Genomic DNA, 15938 nt, shown 5'->3' on the forward strand with positions numbered 1-15938 from the left:
CTCACCCACTTTGGAAACAAGGCTGCTGTCTGGATGATGACTGAATTAATACAAATTTTTGATACAACTTGTCTTAAGTATGGATTGGAGAACCAAGTGTTTCCATTTCTGGAAAGATGGGTGGAATTTAATGTTGTGTGCTTTGTTCAACATTAGATGTTTAGCCTGAATGCTTAACTCTGGGCTATTAGTAGGGTTGCCCTATTGGGAGGTCAGTGGGAATGTGTGGAAGAGAAACTGAGGGAGGCAAATTGGTCTGAAAGCTATAAATCCATGTTCAAGTTAAGTGGCAGCATTAGCAGAATCTTCCTTTGAGGAAGATACTAAGGTAGCATGTTGCATTTTGGTTTACTTGTTCATCAGTCTCCTGTAAGGAAAGCTCAGCCCCTGCTTTACAAGGAGGGACAATTATGCATTGCTTTCAGGGAGCCTGTTGAAACTTGTTGTAAGCATGCTGCACTGTATTATTAGGCTCAACAACAAAAAGTTCTGATACTGTCTCCTATGTAAGTATTTCTCTTAAGTGAGTAAATTCCAATATCAAGTAAATTGATGAGACACAGTTGAACAACAACAAAAAAATCTTAAAAATGAAAAATGCTTCTTAGGGTTGAATAGCTTGTTGTATCTGAAAACCGTAGGGTGGTAAATCTGGCTTCAGAATCTGGCTCATGCCTGCTAGGGGGGAAGGAAGGTGGGAGAGAGAGGAGATCAGAACAATTTTTCCCTGGGCAAGTCTTATTTATGTGTTTAATTATACTGTATTCTGAATAGTGGTACCTGAACAGCTTTTGCTTGTACCTTGGAAATAGAGAAATATTGCATCTGGCCACTTACAGGAGGCTGCTGTTTCTGAGAACAGATCCCACTTTGCATCTTTTTGCTTTTAAACTCTTTTGTGAGTGTGGCAGATCAGGAGCACCGGCTAAAGCCACAGAGCTAGTCATTACTTTTTTGATTGCACTTTCATCTCTGCAATCTGTTGGCAGTCCTTCGGTAGGAGTGCGTCTTATGCAGCTGGGAGTTACTAGACCTATTTTTAACATTTAAATCCTACGTTTTGCTTTTTTAAAAAGATATATATATATTATAATATATATATTATAATGTATAATATATATATTATAATGTATAATATATTACCACGCAGAATGAAAGACACATGCTTTAGTACCTTAACTAGCTACATACTATATACGATGTGGTAGGTATTCAGTTTTTTGTTTTGTCTTTGGACACTTTCAGTCCCTTGTTTACTGCTGACATGACTTTTGATGTATAGCAGAAAAATCTGACTGACCTCTTTGTTAGGAATAAATCCAATTCTCTTGTATCATGATCTCTCACAGTGAACTCTCATTCCCTCTTTCCTGCTTCCCAGTGTTGCTTCTCATGCTCTAGTTTAGCAGAATTCTGGTCATCCTGTCACACTTCTTCCTTTGCTAGATCCCTCTGTCTTTGCTGAATTAAGATTAGGTGGTACAGTTTTTGTTCTTCTGCACAGGTCATCTGTATTTCTGAGAACAACTGCTTTTTCATTCTACTGATTCCTGCCCATGGTCTTGCTAATTGTGTACTCCGTGCCCTTTCAGACCTCTACCTCCTTTTTACTGTTTATTGGGAAAATCACTCACACTCATTCTGGTTTTATCCACTGTTTATCCAGTACCTAGAAACCATTTGGGTTTTAATTTTCCTGCATTTATTAAATTTTTAAATCTCTATTTATATTCCTTTCCCTTTATTTTATGCTTTAATTGTCTGACATAATTAATCTGTAGTATTAGACAGGGAGCTAGGAGATGATTAATATAAATTCGTGGATTGAGACATTGTTATTATGTGACAATCTGTCAATGTGACAGTATATTCTAGGTCTGAAGTCTAAGTGCTTTGGCTGAGAGTGCTGCAATTACATGGTTTATGTTTCCTTTAATTATCCCTATTTGATAGTTATAGACTATGTTTCTTATTGGAATATGGAGGCGAAATGATTGCAAGTACTTGCTTCGAAGTGCACCACTGAGAATATGTTAAGGGTTTAATTGTAAGACTTGGTGCTTAGATGTATAGACTAGGCTAAAATAATTTACTCTTCTGTTCAGTGTAAAATGGTATATTCCCAATGTATGTGGGTGGAGTTTGATATAAAATTTTCCTCTTGTTTCAAGGTTGTCATCTAGAAGCTATGTATTTTGTGGAAATGTCCAGTAGAATTAATATGCAGCTCAGAGAAAAAATTTCATTGCAGAAGCACATATTTTAGATTTGTCACTCTTGGGAAAACAGGGTAATAAGTTTGGATGTCATTGCTTAAATTAAATCCCTGTCTGTGCAGTGAAGTAAGTTTTTATATTTTTTTAACAAATGAAGTCCAAAATAATATTTAAAGAGGAAGAAATAGCAAGGCAGCTAGCTGAGGTTAAGGAAAGGTTAAAGTCTCATGAATGAAAACTAAAATAATTAAATTTTGTGGCTCTGTTAAGCTGGATATCTTAGATTTAATTCTTCTTCAGATTTGTGCCAAATAAACTGTAGAGTAATGATAAACTAACCTGCCTCCTGAGGGTACAGCAGTCTGATGTAGTATTATGAGACATTGCTTGGCAATGTTAACATTTATTCAGTAGAAGAAAAGGGACTTTTGTGTTTTGGGCCTTATTGAGCATCTTTCTATAAGTCAGTCAGTGTTTTAGAAATGGCTCTTTATAGCTTTTTTTTTTTTTTTTTTAAATTGTTAGTAGGACTTGTCATCCTGTTTAACTCTGGTTGTGTCTGCTTCAAAGTGGAGAAAACCACTTAAAGCGTTGGGCATATCAGTCTCAGTTATAAAGATTACTCTAGTGGCTGATTACCCATGCTGCCTTATTGGTGTATTTAAAAATGTTCCTTTTTTTATCTTTTGTTTGTTAGGTTTAAGAATCCTTTCGTAACACTTTTTTTTTTTTTGTTCCCAGTGCAAGCAGGCTACCATTAATTTATAGTTGGTGTACTCTTTGATAAACTAAATAGACTGAGTGTAGGAGGTATTTTTTAGTCCTTCTAGTTTAAGATAATACTTTTTTTATGCAGAGTATAAAAGAATACCCAGACAGTCTCTTTCACATCTGCCAAAAAAGGAACAATTTTCATGTGCAGTAACCTCCCTGTTTTGACTTATATCCTTTCATGTTTATGAGCATGGTTTCCAAGATGGTAAAGCAGTCTTTTGTTCTACACTTGGAGTCCTAGGGCTGGATCCTGTGCCCTGTTTCCCAAGTCTCAGGACTACTTTCTCATCTGTGTCGTGTGTTTGTGCCTTCCCACCCAACTTCAGGATAGAAGTATTAGATGACTGAAGTTTACCAACTGACATTCATTGGAAATAGCTGTTTGGTAGTTGGCAATGACGATATGATCACTAACGAGTCACTAATGAGTAGTTCAGAGATCAGTATTTTTTTTTTGTCAAAATGATACCAAAAAGTGAATTCTTTCTTTTTGGATGCAACAGTTTCCAGTTAGGAAATTCTTATCAGTTCTGGAGATTCTGTGATATGTTAGTGTTGGCATGATGACAAACTGTTTGGATTAAGATATCCTGTACTAAAGCAGCTCTTCTCTAGAGTAATTTGTTTTTTAAAAGCTAATCTCTCTTTACTGCATCAAATAATATTTGATGAAGTACCTGTACTTATCTGTCAGCACTTTAATCAGAAACATTCATGACGATTTGTTTACATATTGTTGGAAATATAAAAACAGGTAATCTGATTGAGTACTGTTTCTTTTTATTTCATTCCTCTTCGGCAAATCTTATCCTTCCTTACCTCTGCTGATTTTTCTTCTATTTTTTTTCACAGCCTGACCAGATTCTCACAATACTTTAGTGATTTATTGTAGCAGATGGGGGATAGCCCATCAAAACAGCCTTTATTTCATTTTCCTTAAATTTTCTTTTCCTACTCATTTGCTGTTTCACCTTCCTACTAGTTTTGCAGGTTTTTAGGTGCTGTGTTTCTAGACCACTTTCCCAGGAGATTTATTTTCCTTTTTCTAAGATGGAGGCTATCCAAAGTGGGCAGCATTCTTCTTCCAGTAGAAGGTGAGCCAGAGTTCTGGAAAATCTCAATATTTATTTGTTTGGTTAGCCACTTCTGCAACTTTCTACCCTTCATCTCCCTGCACTTAAAAGGTAAGAAGAATTTGTGATAAGATTAATTTTAATTTTTTTTCTTGCAGCCCTTTTTATAGTTTTGTGAAGTATCGTGTAAACGCATGAATGCAGGTACAGAGCATGAACATTAAGTCATTTTTTTCACAAGCAGTGAATATTAGTTTATAGTGCAGCCTCTGGTTTTGGTATAAATGAGATTGCCACTAATGGAGTGTCGTGGGCAAGTTTGACAGGGGAATCTGTCGTGTAAAATTCCACTGCCTGTTGTAGGAAGCAGGTGGCCTCAGGAGTTTATCCAGTCCAGCCTACTACTCAGATCAGGTTTGCTGTGTTTGAATTGAGATCAGACGTCATTAGGCTTTATTCACTTGGGTCTTGAAAGCCTCCACAGATGGAGATTCCACAGGCTATCTGAACAACCTGGTCCAGTGCTTAACTACCAAAGGTGATTTTTTTTGTTTGTTTTGTTTTTGGCCACAAGACCAGAATTTCAAGTCAGAAAATACCCTGTTTTATAACCATTTTTTCGTCTTCACACTTGACTGCAGTAAGGAGCTGGGCTTGATCTTTTGAGTAACCTCCATTTTGGTAGTGGATGACTGCTATTAGTTTCTCATTCTTCTCATCCTCAGTACAATCAAGCCTAATTCCCCCAGCCTCTCTGCACAGGACAGCTAATCCAGCCACCTCGGTCACCCGCTTCAGATCTTGCTCCGATTTATATAAATGTATGTCTTGTGCCAAGGGGGCCTAAAACTGGGCACTGTTCCAGGTGTGGTCTTTGTGTTGTAGTTACACTGTCACAGGTTCACTTTTCTGTGTGATGCTTCATCTTCTCCCTGGCTAAAATTCCATTTTGTTGCTCTGAGTGTGAAGTATGTGCACATCTATGGCACCGTGGGAATAGAGAGCATTAACTATGAGAATTGCCTCCTTGGACTCATGTCACTGAAAGTTAAGTCGTGCACAAAATTTTAAATTAAAAACCTTAAGGTTTTGACTTATTCATTCCAAATTTCACTGTGCAGTACAGTATTAACTAAATTGAATACAGTTCTTTTTTTTAATAAACAATTCTTTCAAAATCAGTATTTAATTTTTAACTGTTGTAGACCCATTTAGCTATTGTTTTTTGCATACTAAAACAGCAACTAAATTGTACTGTTAACTCGTAACAGCTGTATTCTTCAGGAATACTGAGTTAATGCAGGACTTGCATAAACGTGGATGAGAACTGTGCATCTAACTCACTATGGTGTCAGAAGAGAATAAGCCACTTCTTTATGGATGTAATACTCAAGTTGTATTCTGAAGTAATGCTAATTGTAAACATTTCTTAATTATTCAGTGTCACAAACAGTTCTTTCTGAACATCTGTCCGTCACAATTACCGAAGAGTGTGGTGTATGATTCCTTACTGTAGGACAGAAATCAATTACTGTGGAGTTCAGATGTTTTACTACTTTCTGAAAGTTTTACCCTGTCAGTCATACTTATTGGTACCTCTAATTTGGTCTGATTGTAGCTCTGCTGTACTGTTGTGTTTGATGTTCACATCAAGTCTGTTTTGTCCCATCCGATGCTCCACAGTGGTTTTATGCTTCCCCAGGAAAATGTTGTAAATTAAATATGGCACCTTCACTTCTGCTAATAAGTTTAAAAATGAAATTGTTGTGAAAAGGCCTACTGTACCACTGAATTTTATGAGATACTAGGGAAGAATATTACTGTAGTATTTTGAAAATAGTATTTTTTCATTCCTAGTTTGTTTATTACCCTTTTAATGGTACATGTTGTAGAATATGGAGAAGATAATGTGCTGCTTGCTTGCATGTCATTCAACTCTAGCTGTGTCCATTAGCTTTTAATAAGTGAGTTAATAAAGGTCATGCGCTGTGGCAGAATTCCACAATCTTTCTAGTAAGCAGATCGGTGTCAACATATTATTTTTCTTGCATGTGTAGACTCAGTCATCTGTGGTTCTGCATAGATACTTTTATTTATCATAGCTACGTCTGATGTCCTTTAATACTCACCTTACTTATCACTCTTGGAATTTTGAGATTGTGGATTTTCTGCAGACTGTTTTCCTCGTTTAGGGCATAATACAGATGGTGTTTTATTGACAAACTACAAATCATTATACACTAAACCTTCAAATCTAGTCTGAAAATTGAATAATTTCCAAGGTCTTTTTTTCTTCACACTAGTTTTTAAATGTATTATAAACACAATGTAAAGAGAAAGGAGAGAGTTAAGATGGAAAAACTACTGTCAACCACATTCTTTCACTGTAAGTGCTTAATTTTAAACATTTAAAATATTATTTTTCAGAATATTTGGCATTATGTAATGGAATATAGCTCTTTGTGCAGATTCTGGTGCCATCAGCTGCATCTGCAAGTACTCCGCACTTTTGCAGCCTCCCTTCCTTTCCTTTGAAGTGCGTTTGTTGTGTTTTATTTGGTATGTAAGTTCTCACAGGCAGCATCTCTGTCATCTTATGCATAGATGCAATGCTTGTTCTCATATGAATTAAAGAGGGAGCTTAAACTCACCAGGAGAGGTTGGTCTATAATGGTCAAGTTAGATCCTTATCAGCCTCATTAGATTTACATGTACTGTCGTGCTTTTAGTGATTTTAGTGGATTAAGTATCAATATCTCTATTTCAGCCGTAAGGTATAACTAAAATTGTCACAGAATCACAGAATCACTAGGTTGGAAAGGACCCATTGGATCATCGAGTCCAACCATTCCTAACACTCCCTAAACCATGTCCCTCAGCACTTCATCCACCCGTTCCTTGAGCACCTCCAGGGAAGGCGACTTGACCACCTCCCTGGGCAGCCTGTTCCAGTACCCAATGACTCTTACTGTGAAGAATTTTTTTCTGATATCCAACCTGAACCTCCCTTGACGGAGCTTCAGGCCATTCCCTCTTGTCCTGTCCCATAAGTAGTAAATTCAGTCATAAAGCACAAAAGTCTACTTAACCAATTTTAACTATTGGAAGATTATGTATCTAAGGATGCAGTTTGTCTTGCATGTCTCTACGTGTGTTTACATCTAAATTTGTTGCATCAGCTCCCACTACTGTAAATTAAGCCTTAATCCATGTTATAAATGGAGTGTAGGAGGGTGATACCTTGCTTTCTGCAGAATTTCCTATTTGATTAGGTGATTTGTACCCAAAATTCAATTTACAATATTGACTAGATCCTTACCTGATATAACGGAGGCTACACAACTAGCTTGTCTGTAGGCACAGAGATTTAGGTGAGAAGAATTCTCTTCTACTTTGATATGATTTCTTCCGTGGCAAGATGGTGAGCTAGCCTCTTTCCATATTCTTTTTTTTCTCTGTTTATTCACCTGAAAGTCTTGATGGAACTTAGTACTAAATGCAGAGCTGTGCGTGAACTAATATTACAAATAGCCCTTGTGCCATAGGATTGGCAGGCTGTTGGTCTAATTTTGGTATAAAAAAAGAAAAAGAAAAGAAGGGTCTGCTGGGAGTGGAGATGATAATCAGACACCTTGAGGGTAGTAGAATGCTGTGACAATGTTGAGGAACTGTTGAAAGTGTGTGCAAAAATGAGAAGCGTGTAATAGCTGGCAGGTGAAATTCTTTTTAGATAAATTGTTGGGTAATAAGGATGGGCACATCTCTCCTGTGATGGAAGGCTGAGTGAGCTTGATCTGTTTAGTCTGGAGAAGACTGAGAGCAGATGTATGATTTCAGTGGTACTGAGTGACAGGACAAGGGGCAGTGGGCATACACTGGAACACAGGAACATAAGGAAAAAAAAAAAAACTTGTTTGTTGTGAAGGTGATGGAACACTGGGAGGTCATGGAGTCTCCTTCGTTGGAGATATTCAAAACCTCCCTGGACTCATTCCTGTGCAACCTGGCGTGAGTGAACCTGCTTTAGCAGGGGAGTTGAACTAGGTGATCTCCAGAGGTGTTCCAAATCCAGGCATTCTGTGATTCCGTGATTCTGTAATGCATCAAAAGAAAGTATTTTAAGTTGTGCTTACAGTTGTGCTGGGCTTAGAACTTGAGAAGAGATCTTGGACTATCTGTCAAGAGGTTTCTGAAACTGTTAACTCAGTATTTGCTAACAGTAAAAAGGCTAGTGAAATTGCCCGAGAACAAGACACATAGCATTGCTTTGCTGCCATACAAAACTTGGCTTCACACATCTTTAAGCATCGATGCAGATATGAAATCTCTATTTTGACAAGGATGTACTGGGGTGAGAGAGAGCACACATGAAAAGCAAGTGTTCTCTGACCTCAGCCCCGTTCAGCTCTGTGGGATTCTGTTTCTTATTAGTGCATGCTGGTAAATGTAGCTCTCTCTAAAAGCCATTCATACTACTATTACAAATTTTTTTGGCAATAAAATTGGAGGGATAAGGAGGTAATATTATTTTCATTTACTTTTTCATTCTTTGCATAGCGGTTTTTATTGTTTTTTTCATTCGTAGGTGGTTGAACCCCAAGGAAAAGGACGTTAGATATTGAATGGTCTTTATATGCATAACTTTGAGTGCTGTGCTCTTCAATGAAATAGCTGGAATGACAATAATCACAATAAAAGCAAACACACAAATTATTGTGAGCAATTGTTTTAGCTCAAATAACTGTCATTTTGTATAACATAAAATTACAGGGGGTAAGAGCAATAGAAATAATTGCTATGATTAAATATGAACACAGTGCTTGATAGCAAAAGAAAACAAGAATACATTATTACTGATTTAGTTAACAAAGTGAAGATAGCGTTTTAAATTCATGCAATATGATCAGTCTTAAAGTTCTTTGTAACACAGGACTGTATGTAATACAAAATAGCAGGATAGGTTCTCTCAAAAGGATCTTGGATTCTGTGGTTCTTGGTGCTGTGACTTGAATCTAAAAGCTGTGGATCTAGTAGCATTCACGGATCAAGTTCAGGTCAATTCACAGTGCTCACTATTACCCATCTTACTTGCCAGGATAAGGAATGTAATTACAAATTACAGCCTTAGGCAGGCAGGCAAGATAATGTTTCTACTTGGTACTTAAGGTCATTTCTTAAATAAAAGAGAACAGAGAGAATTTATGGCCATCTGTTTTTGTAACATATTGCTTCAGGTCTGCAAATGAAAGATCCTAGAAAAAACAGTATGGTTATGTTATATTCATCATAGTTCATCTAAGGCTGATTTTCTTTGAGGTGTGTTAGCCAACGCTAGACAAGCTGAATATCTTTTAATACTTCAGAGAAAACTGGAGGAGGAGTTTCTATTTAGGATGTCATTAATATTTGCTATTCCCAACTAGGATATTTTGAAAAGGGTTAGCATTTCCGTAAAGCTGCCGGCTGGTTTGTGTACAACCATAAAGTCATCCTACAAGCTGAGAATCAAATTAATTTTCTCTAATATCACAGTAAAATAAATTGCAAAATACATTATGTAATGGTTTATTTTTTTGCATATATTCAGATAGATGTCTGTATATTTCTCATGCAGACCACAAAACATTAGAACGAGAGAAAATTTATGAAGCAGACTCTAAGCACTCTTGTATAAAGCTGCGTTCATTATCTCACTCAGCACTAAAGAGTCGGTGAGCATTTCTTACACTGTAGCCTCTAGTCTATAGTGTATAGCCTGTGTCTTTAGTACTCACAGTTCAGAGTGCAGTTGAGCTGCACGCTAGTGACAGAGCTTCTCCAGAGGTGCTGTGTGAGGTTGCAGTGACATTATAAAATTTACTGAAAAAAAATCTTCATATAATATAGCCCTGATACCAGAAATCTCTCGTTATGGGCGGATAGGCTCATGAAATTGGTGATTCCTTGGTTGGATCAGGAGTCTTTGAAAGTCCTTACACTGTGTTTCTTGTGCATGCATTGTGCACGCACTACAAGTAGCTCTGAAATTAGAGGACGTTGAAGAGACTTGACAGAAACTAGTGGTTGACATATGAGGGTAGAGCATGTTCTGTAGAGTTGGATAATGCATATAAGGTGTCAATAATTGCTTGAAGAATCACTTAACTCTTTGACTGTGAAAGAATAACTTCTACATGGGGATACTTAGGAAAGTATTATTTGTGATTTGATACAGTTCACTGGACTACAGGAAATAAAAAGATAAGGAAGAATTGTACTATTACTGTTCTTTTCTGCATGAAAACACCTGCACTTTTAAAAAAGCTGTTATACTTTTGTTGTCTTCTCCTTGGAACTCATTTGTGCTGTGATCTCCAGTGTTGCTGGGGCTTATCAAGTGTTAATATTTCAGCTAGCTTCCTTTATGTATTGAGGTACTTTGGAAGAAATTGTGCTTGTATGTCTTTTCAAGTTCTCTTTTATTAACAATTTCTTTCTTTCCCTTGCCTTTCTTCTTTCTGGTCACAAAATTCATTTATTTGAAATTCTTACAGTGCACAGCAGTTTAAAATCTTTCATTTCTTTTGTGTGCATGAAACCATGGAAAATTGGAGTTTCACATAAGTGGTTATCCACTTTCAGTTTCCTAATATAGAAATTCAATGTTTTCTAAAGAAATTCCGCCATAAATAGTGTTAAAATTAAAAAGTATGGAAAAAAGTCATTTTGAAAGAGAGAAACTGTCTTAATATTTATAGTTGTTTTACTTGCAGAAATATTGGTACTGAATCATTAGTAATAGGAATGTGTTTTAAGAGTATGAGTATTTATAAAGGCAAATATCATTTTCAGCTTCCGTATCTTCCCTCGTAAGTACCTGTAAGCCTAGACAACTAAACCTAACTGTGTGTTATCTGTCTTTATTTTGGGAGCTGTCCTTCTGTGCTCTTGTATTGGGGTATTTTTGCGCATAGGGTACTGTTTAAATTTTGGAGCACAGGAATTGTTTTGATTTGAGTGTATAATCTTTTATTTATGGATATATGTAAACTTTTTGAGGTTGATAATGTCATTATCAAGTTAGTTGCTTTTGGAACTCTAAGGTTGCACTAGTATCTTGGGACTTGTTGAAAGTAAAAAAACATTGAGTTACTTACAGTGTAAATTAGTTTGACCTTAAATCGATCTAGAATGTCTGATGAAGTAGTTTACTACAGCTTGTAATTTAGAACTGAATTTCTTAGCTCATGATGGCTTTTTAAAATAACAAAACTGGGTAATTGAGTATATAATTTTAGTTCCCATAATTTCGTAATTCCATAGCCTTTTCAGAAAATTACACTTTTTGATCGCAAGCTTTTTCATCAATATAGGGCTGTAATGGAGTAAATGATAAAGCAAAGGAGCAAGATTCAGAAAAAATGCTGGTAATTTTATTTGCTCTCTAATAGTGGGTGCTGGTATTGCCTGCAGCACCACTGCGGAGAGCCTGCAGAGTAGGTGATGTATTTGCCTGACCTCCAATTCTGTGAGAAGAGGGGAGGTGATGGCAAAGCTTCAAACAATCTGTTGGGGATTTGGGAATTTCTGGAGTTCAAGCAGGGAAGGAATGTTTATTCCAGGAAAGGTTGTGCCCAAAGCAGTGGGGCCAAACAGTTGAATAGCAGGAGAGAAATGGTACCTTCATTTTTTCCTGGAGAGCTGTTGTTTCCAGGAGTTGAGGGAGTGCTGATGGTACTGGAAGTGTTTCTTTCTGATCCCAAATGAACTCTCTTCCCTTGTAATTAACTCTTACTAACACAGATGGAGATGCTAAAGAAATGTTATATAATTGTTAGTATTTTACAACTGGGCAATATATGAACTGATCATCTCAGATGGATTTAGCTTCTTTCTTTACAAGTTCAAATCATAGAATCATAAATCATTAAGGTTGGAAAAGACCTATAAGATCATCAGGTCCAACTGTCCACCCACTAATCTTACTAAACCATGTCACAGAATACCGTGTCTGCATGTTTATTGAACACCTCCAGGGATGGTGACTCCACTATTTCCCTGGGCAGCCCATTCCAGTGCTTGACCACTGTCTTGGTATATTAAATCTTTCCTAATATCCAATCTAAACCTCCCCTGACACAACTTGAGGCCATTTCCTCTTGTCCTCTCACTTGTTACTTGGGAGAAGTTGTAGAGAGCAATAAGGTCTCCCATCAGCCTTCTTTTTTCCAGGCTAAACAATCTCAGTTCCCTTAACCAAACAAAAATGGTATTTCTGTACTTCTGCATTATAAAATTTAAGTACATCATCTGCTGTGTTTATTTGGAGATTAAGAGACAAAATGCACAATCTATTTTAGTGTTGTACTTATGGTTTGAGGGAAAAACAAATTTGAGCCTTAAATTTTGCAACTGGATATCTCATTTAAAAGTGTAGTCTTCAAGGTCTGAGCTTTCCTTAAATGGGAAACAAACATTCTACAGTAGTTTAAACAATGGTTAAACTTCTGTGACTAGTCACAAATAACTTGTTTTACAGATATGGGCAATAGCTACTTATCCTTCTGAGAGGCAGCAGAGGATTCAAAACTAAGTATCACTTCTTCTTATAATAGGCATTTGAATTGTTCTTTCAACTGCTTGTGTTGGAAATATGATTGGATTTCATGTACTAGAATTCCTTTCCAAAGTGTCTAACGCAGAGATCAGACTGAGGAACCTTGTTTTTCTTTCTTTTTTCTTCCAGCTTCCTATGATTTTGCGCATTTATTCAGGCTTCATGCTATCAGAGCCAGTAACTCCCATCCATTCCAGGTTGTTTCATAAAGTACATACGTATGGTGGTTTTCAACTTTATTTTGAAATGTCAAGTGCTGTAGTAGTGTTGCACTAAAAACACTCCATATACTCCTAGTGAGTGACTTCTAACCTGTAAAACAGCATACATGAAGAGCATCTGGAGCAGGGCACAAGTCTCGTTTGACTCCCAGCCCTGTGCCCTCAACAGCACTGTCTGCATCTCCAGGTGTTTAGAGTGAAGCTTTGCTCTCTTCTGAAGTTTGTCTGAAAGTAGAGTACTACTACAATCCAGGACATGTGAGGATATTTTTAAAACATTATAGGAAGATCAATTGTTTCAAAAAATATACATTTCAGTGTAGAATACAGAGTTCTGTTAAAGACAGTGTCTTCACAGTACAGAAGTGAAGGCAGAAAAAACAGTCACAACAGGTTATGCTGAACAGTGCTGGCAGTGGCAGAGTTGCTGCAACTTCTGTATTAAGTCTCGTTTAATTACTCTGTATTTATACTGCAATGCTGTATAATCACATAGTAATATGTGCTGTGAATCAAATCACTGTTATCTTTCAGGTTCCATCTGATTCCAGTGGTCTACATATACAAGAAAGCTGATAATGATAATGTAATTGTAGGGTTATTCTGTTCTGTAAATACTGATGCTTATTAATAGATAGTAAAAAAAACTTAAAATGACAATTTTAGTTAGTTGTTTAGCAAAAATCATCTTCCTACATATCGACTTGATCCCAAGCCAATGAAATGGGTGAAGGGTTTGGGACTGAACCTTCATGTGTGTTTTTCATAGATCCCGAGGCGTGAGATGGGTGAACAAATCTTGGAGCTGTAGCAGTTTCCTGTGGAGGAATTGGAAAAGATGAACCCTTATTTTGGGGAAAAGAAAAATATTCATTGTTATGAAGGGTTAAGACTCATAGTTCATATGAGATGATATGTTAGGCAAATATTTATCAGCTACTGTAGTTACAGGTATGGAAGTGGACTGGTGCAAATGGGAAGATGCTGTTGATCAAATGAAATTATCTGAAATTTCTTCTGAAATTGTCAGTGTTTTAGCTTTGTAAATTGAACATACATTGTATTAAGACTGAAGTTCTGTAATCATTAATATCTTCTTTATTTTGATAAAATAGCAGAGCACATAATGATATGTACAGTCAGCTCAAGTCTCCATTAGAATTTCTTCCTAAATTTCATTCTTTATTTCACTCGCAACTTTACTGTGGGCTAAGACAGAACACATTATACACAGATGCAAAGATTTTATAATTAAGTCTAATCAATAATTTATGAGGATAATTAAACTACAGCACAGTTGTTATTAATCCAGTTAATTATGAGATTGATACTCATAATCCAAATGAATTATTGCAGAAAAGCTATACAAAATGTGAAATTGCTATACACAATGTAGAGTTACTCAGTAGGTACATGAGTTTGCTAGATTGTTAATGTATATTGTAGTCACAGAACTAAGCTAGAATAAGTTAGGTAAAAATGAATTTGACTACTTGATGTGTAGAGAATTGCTGTCACAGTTAACACAAGCTAAAATCAGCTCATCTTAATACAGACCCAGACAAGCCCAGAGACCCTGCACTGCTAGGTCTAGACTTTTTCTGGTAATACCAAAATCATATTTAGTGGCTGAGATGTTTAATTAAATTATATTTCAAAATATCATTATGGATGCTAACTAGTTGCATACAAAACTGTTAAAAAAAGTTACTTTAAATGAATCAGAGATTTTAAGCAGTAAATACTTGTGTTTATTCACAACACAATTCTGTCCCATCTTTTTGTAGCAACAGAAATCTTCTCTTTGCTTGGATGAAATACCATTACTTTGTTGTTTCCTAACTTGTAAAATGTTCTCCCATGTTCTCATATTACAATATTCTGTTGGGGTATGACACATTCATGGAAGATCTGAACATTACATTCTGCTGAGCCCAGATGTTAGGTTTGAGACTACATCAATGCTAAATCTCAGTTTCATTTTTCTAATGTGAAGAGTTATTTCTATTTTCCCAGTTCTACATCAATAGCCTCTTTCCTCCATGAAGCAGCAGTGCTAGTGTGTATGTTTTTGTCTAGTGGAGATAGAAAACATGGTACTTATACTGTCTTCATTGTGCTTATCTGCTCTGTAGGAGATGGCCACTGAGCTGGGGATGCATGTACATACTGGGAAAATTAGATGTTCCTTTGTTACTATCTTACGTTCTTGCCACCTACTTATTTATCCAAGTGCTCTCAAGAGATATCATAATTATTAGGTGCTTTGGAGTTCTAGAGAATTAGTGCCATTTAGCACGCATATGACTCATTACAAATAACTCTGTTTTTTCTTAATGTTCTTACAGTGCTGTTAATCCCCCTTCCCCCTGTTGCTAGTTGAATGGTTCAGGCTTTAGAGACAAAGGGACACTCTTAGGTCATGTACAAAGAATCTGTGTTGAGATAATTAGACTATCCTAATGTCTAGGATAGTATAAAATATAAAATATGGATTTTGTTATTTATAAAGCTAGTGTTCCAAGTGCTGCCTTTCAGAATTGCACGTTTTTCAATCATACAAGTTTTTAAAGGCTCCTAATGTGGTATAAAGGCCATAATTCCAGTATGTTAGATTTCTTTCACTCAGTTATTTTGTAAGTATACAGAAATCAGGTTAGAGAAAACACACAGTCCATTAAACCTTCATTAGTTATAATGTCACACTAAAAAAGACAAGTGCTTATACTACAGAGTTAATGCAAGTACTTCTTGTGCTCTTCAATTTGGACGTTATAAAGTTAATCTTTATTCTGTTTTACTTTGTGTTCAATACTACCATTTAAATTACTTGTGCTCTTCTAATCAGCCTGTGCAAATCTCGGTGCTTCATATGGACAAATTATTTTTACTCTAAACTGATATGTTTTTTATGCCTTTGAAACTATTTATCTTCCAAGTGTTCATATATACATATATGTATACAGCGTGTATGTTATTTTATGCCCCTTTCCAGGTATTATTTCCAACAAGGGGTGGTGGAAGGAAAGATCTGGGAAAACTGATACGTATAGCACCT

At 36.3% G+C, this 15938-nt stretch overlaps 1 protein-coding gene across 6 annotated transcripts in view; it reads left to right on the plus strand.

Moving 5' to 3' along the window:
* SLC36A4 (solute carrier family 36 member 4) overlaps positions 1 to 15938 on the plus strand; it is a 121167-nt gene that overhangs the window by 69612 nt on the left and 35617 nt on the right. The window contains exon 11 of one of the 6 annotated variants that reach the window (XR_008448135.1): positions 3973 to 4174. The exons of 4 other annotated variants lie outside the window; for them this stretch is intronic. The gene's annotated coding sequence lies outside the window, so the exon portion shown is untranslated. The remainder of the gene's footprint in view (positions 1 to 3972; positions 4175 to 15938) is intronic. One more of the 6 variants, XR_008448136.1, reaches the window with a different exon arrangement.

Source organism: Cuculus canorus, chromosome 1 (genome assembly GCF_017976375.1).
Source record: "Cuculus canorus isolate bCucCan1 chromosome 1, bCucCan1.pri, whole genome shotgun sequence".
Classification (NCBI taxonomy): Eukaryota; Metazoa; Chordata; class Aves; order Cuculiformes; family Cuculidae; genus Cuculus; species Cuculus canorus.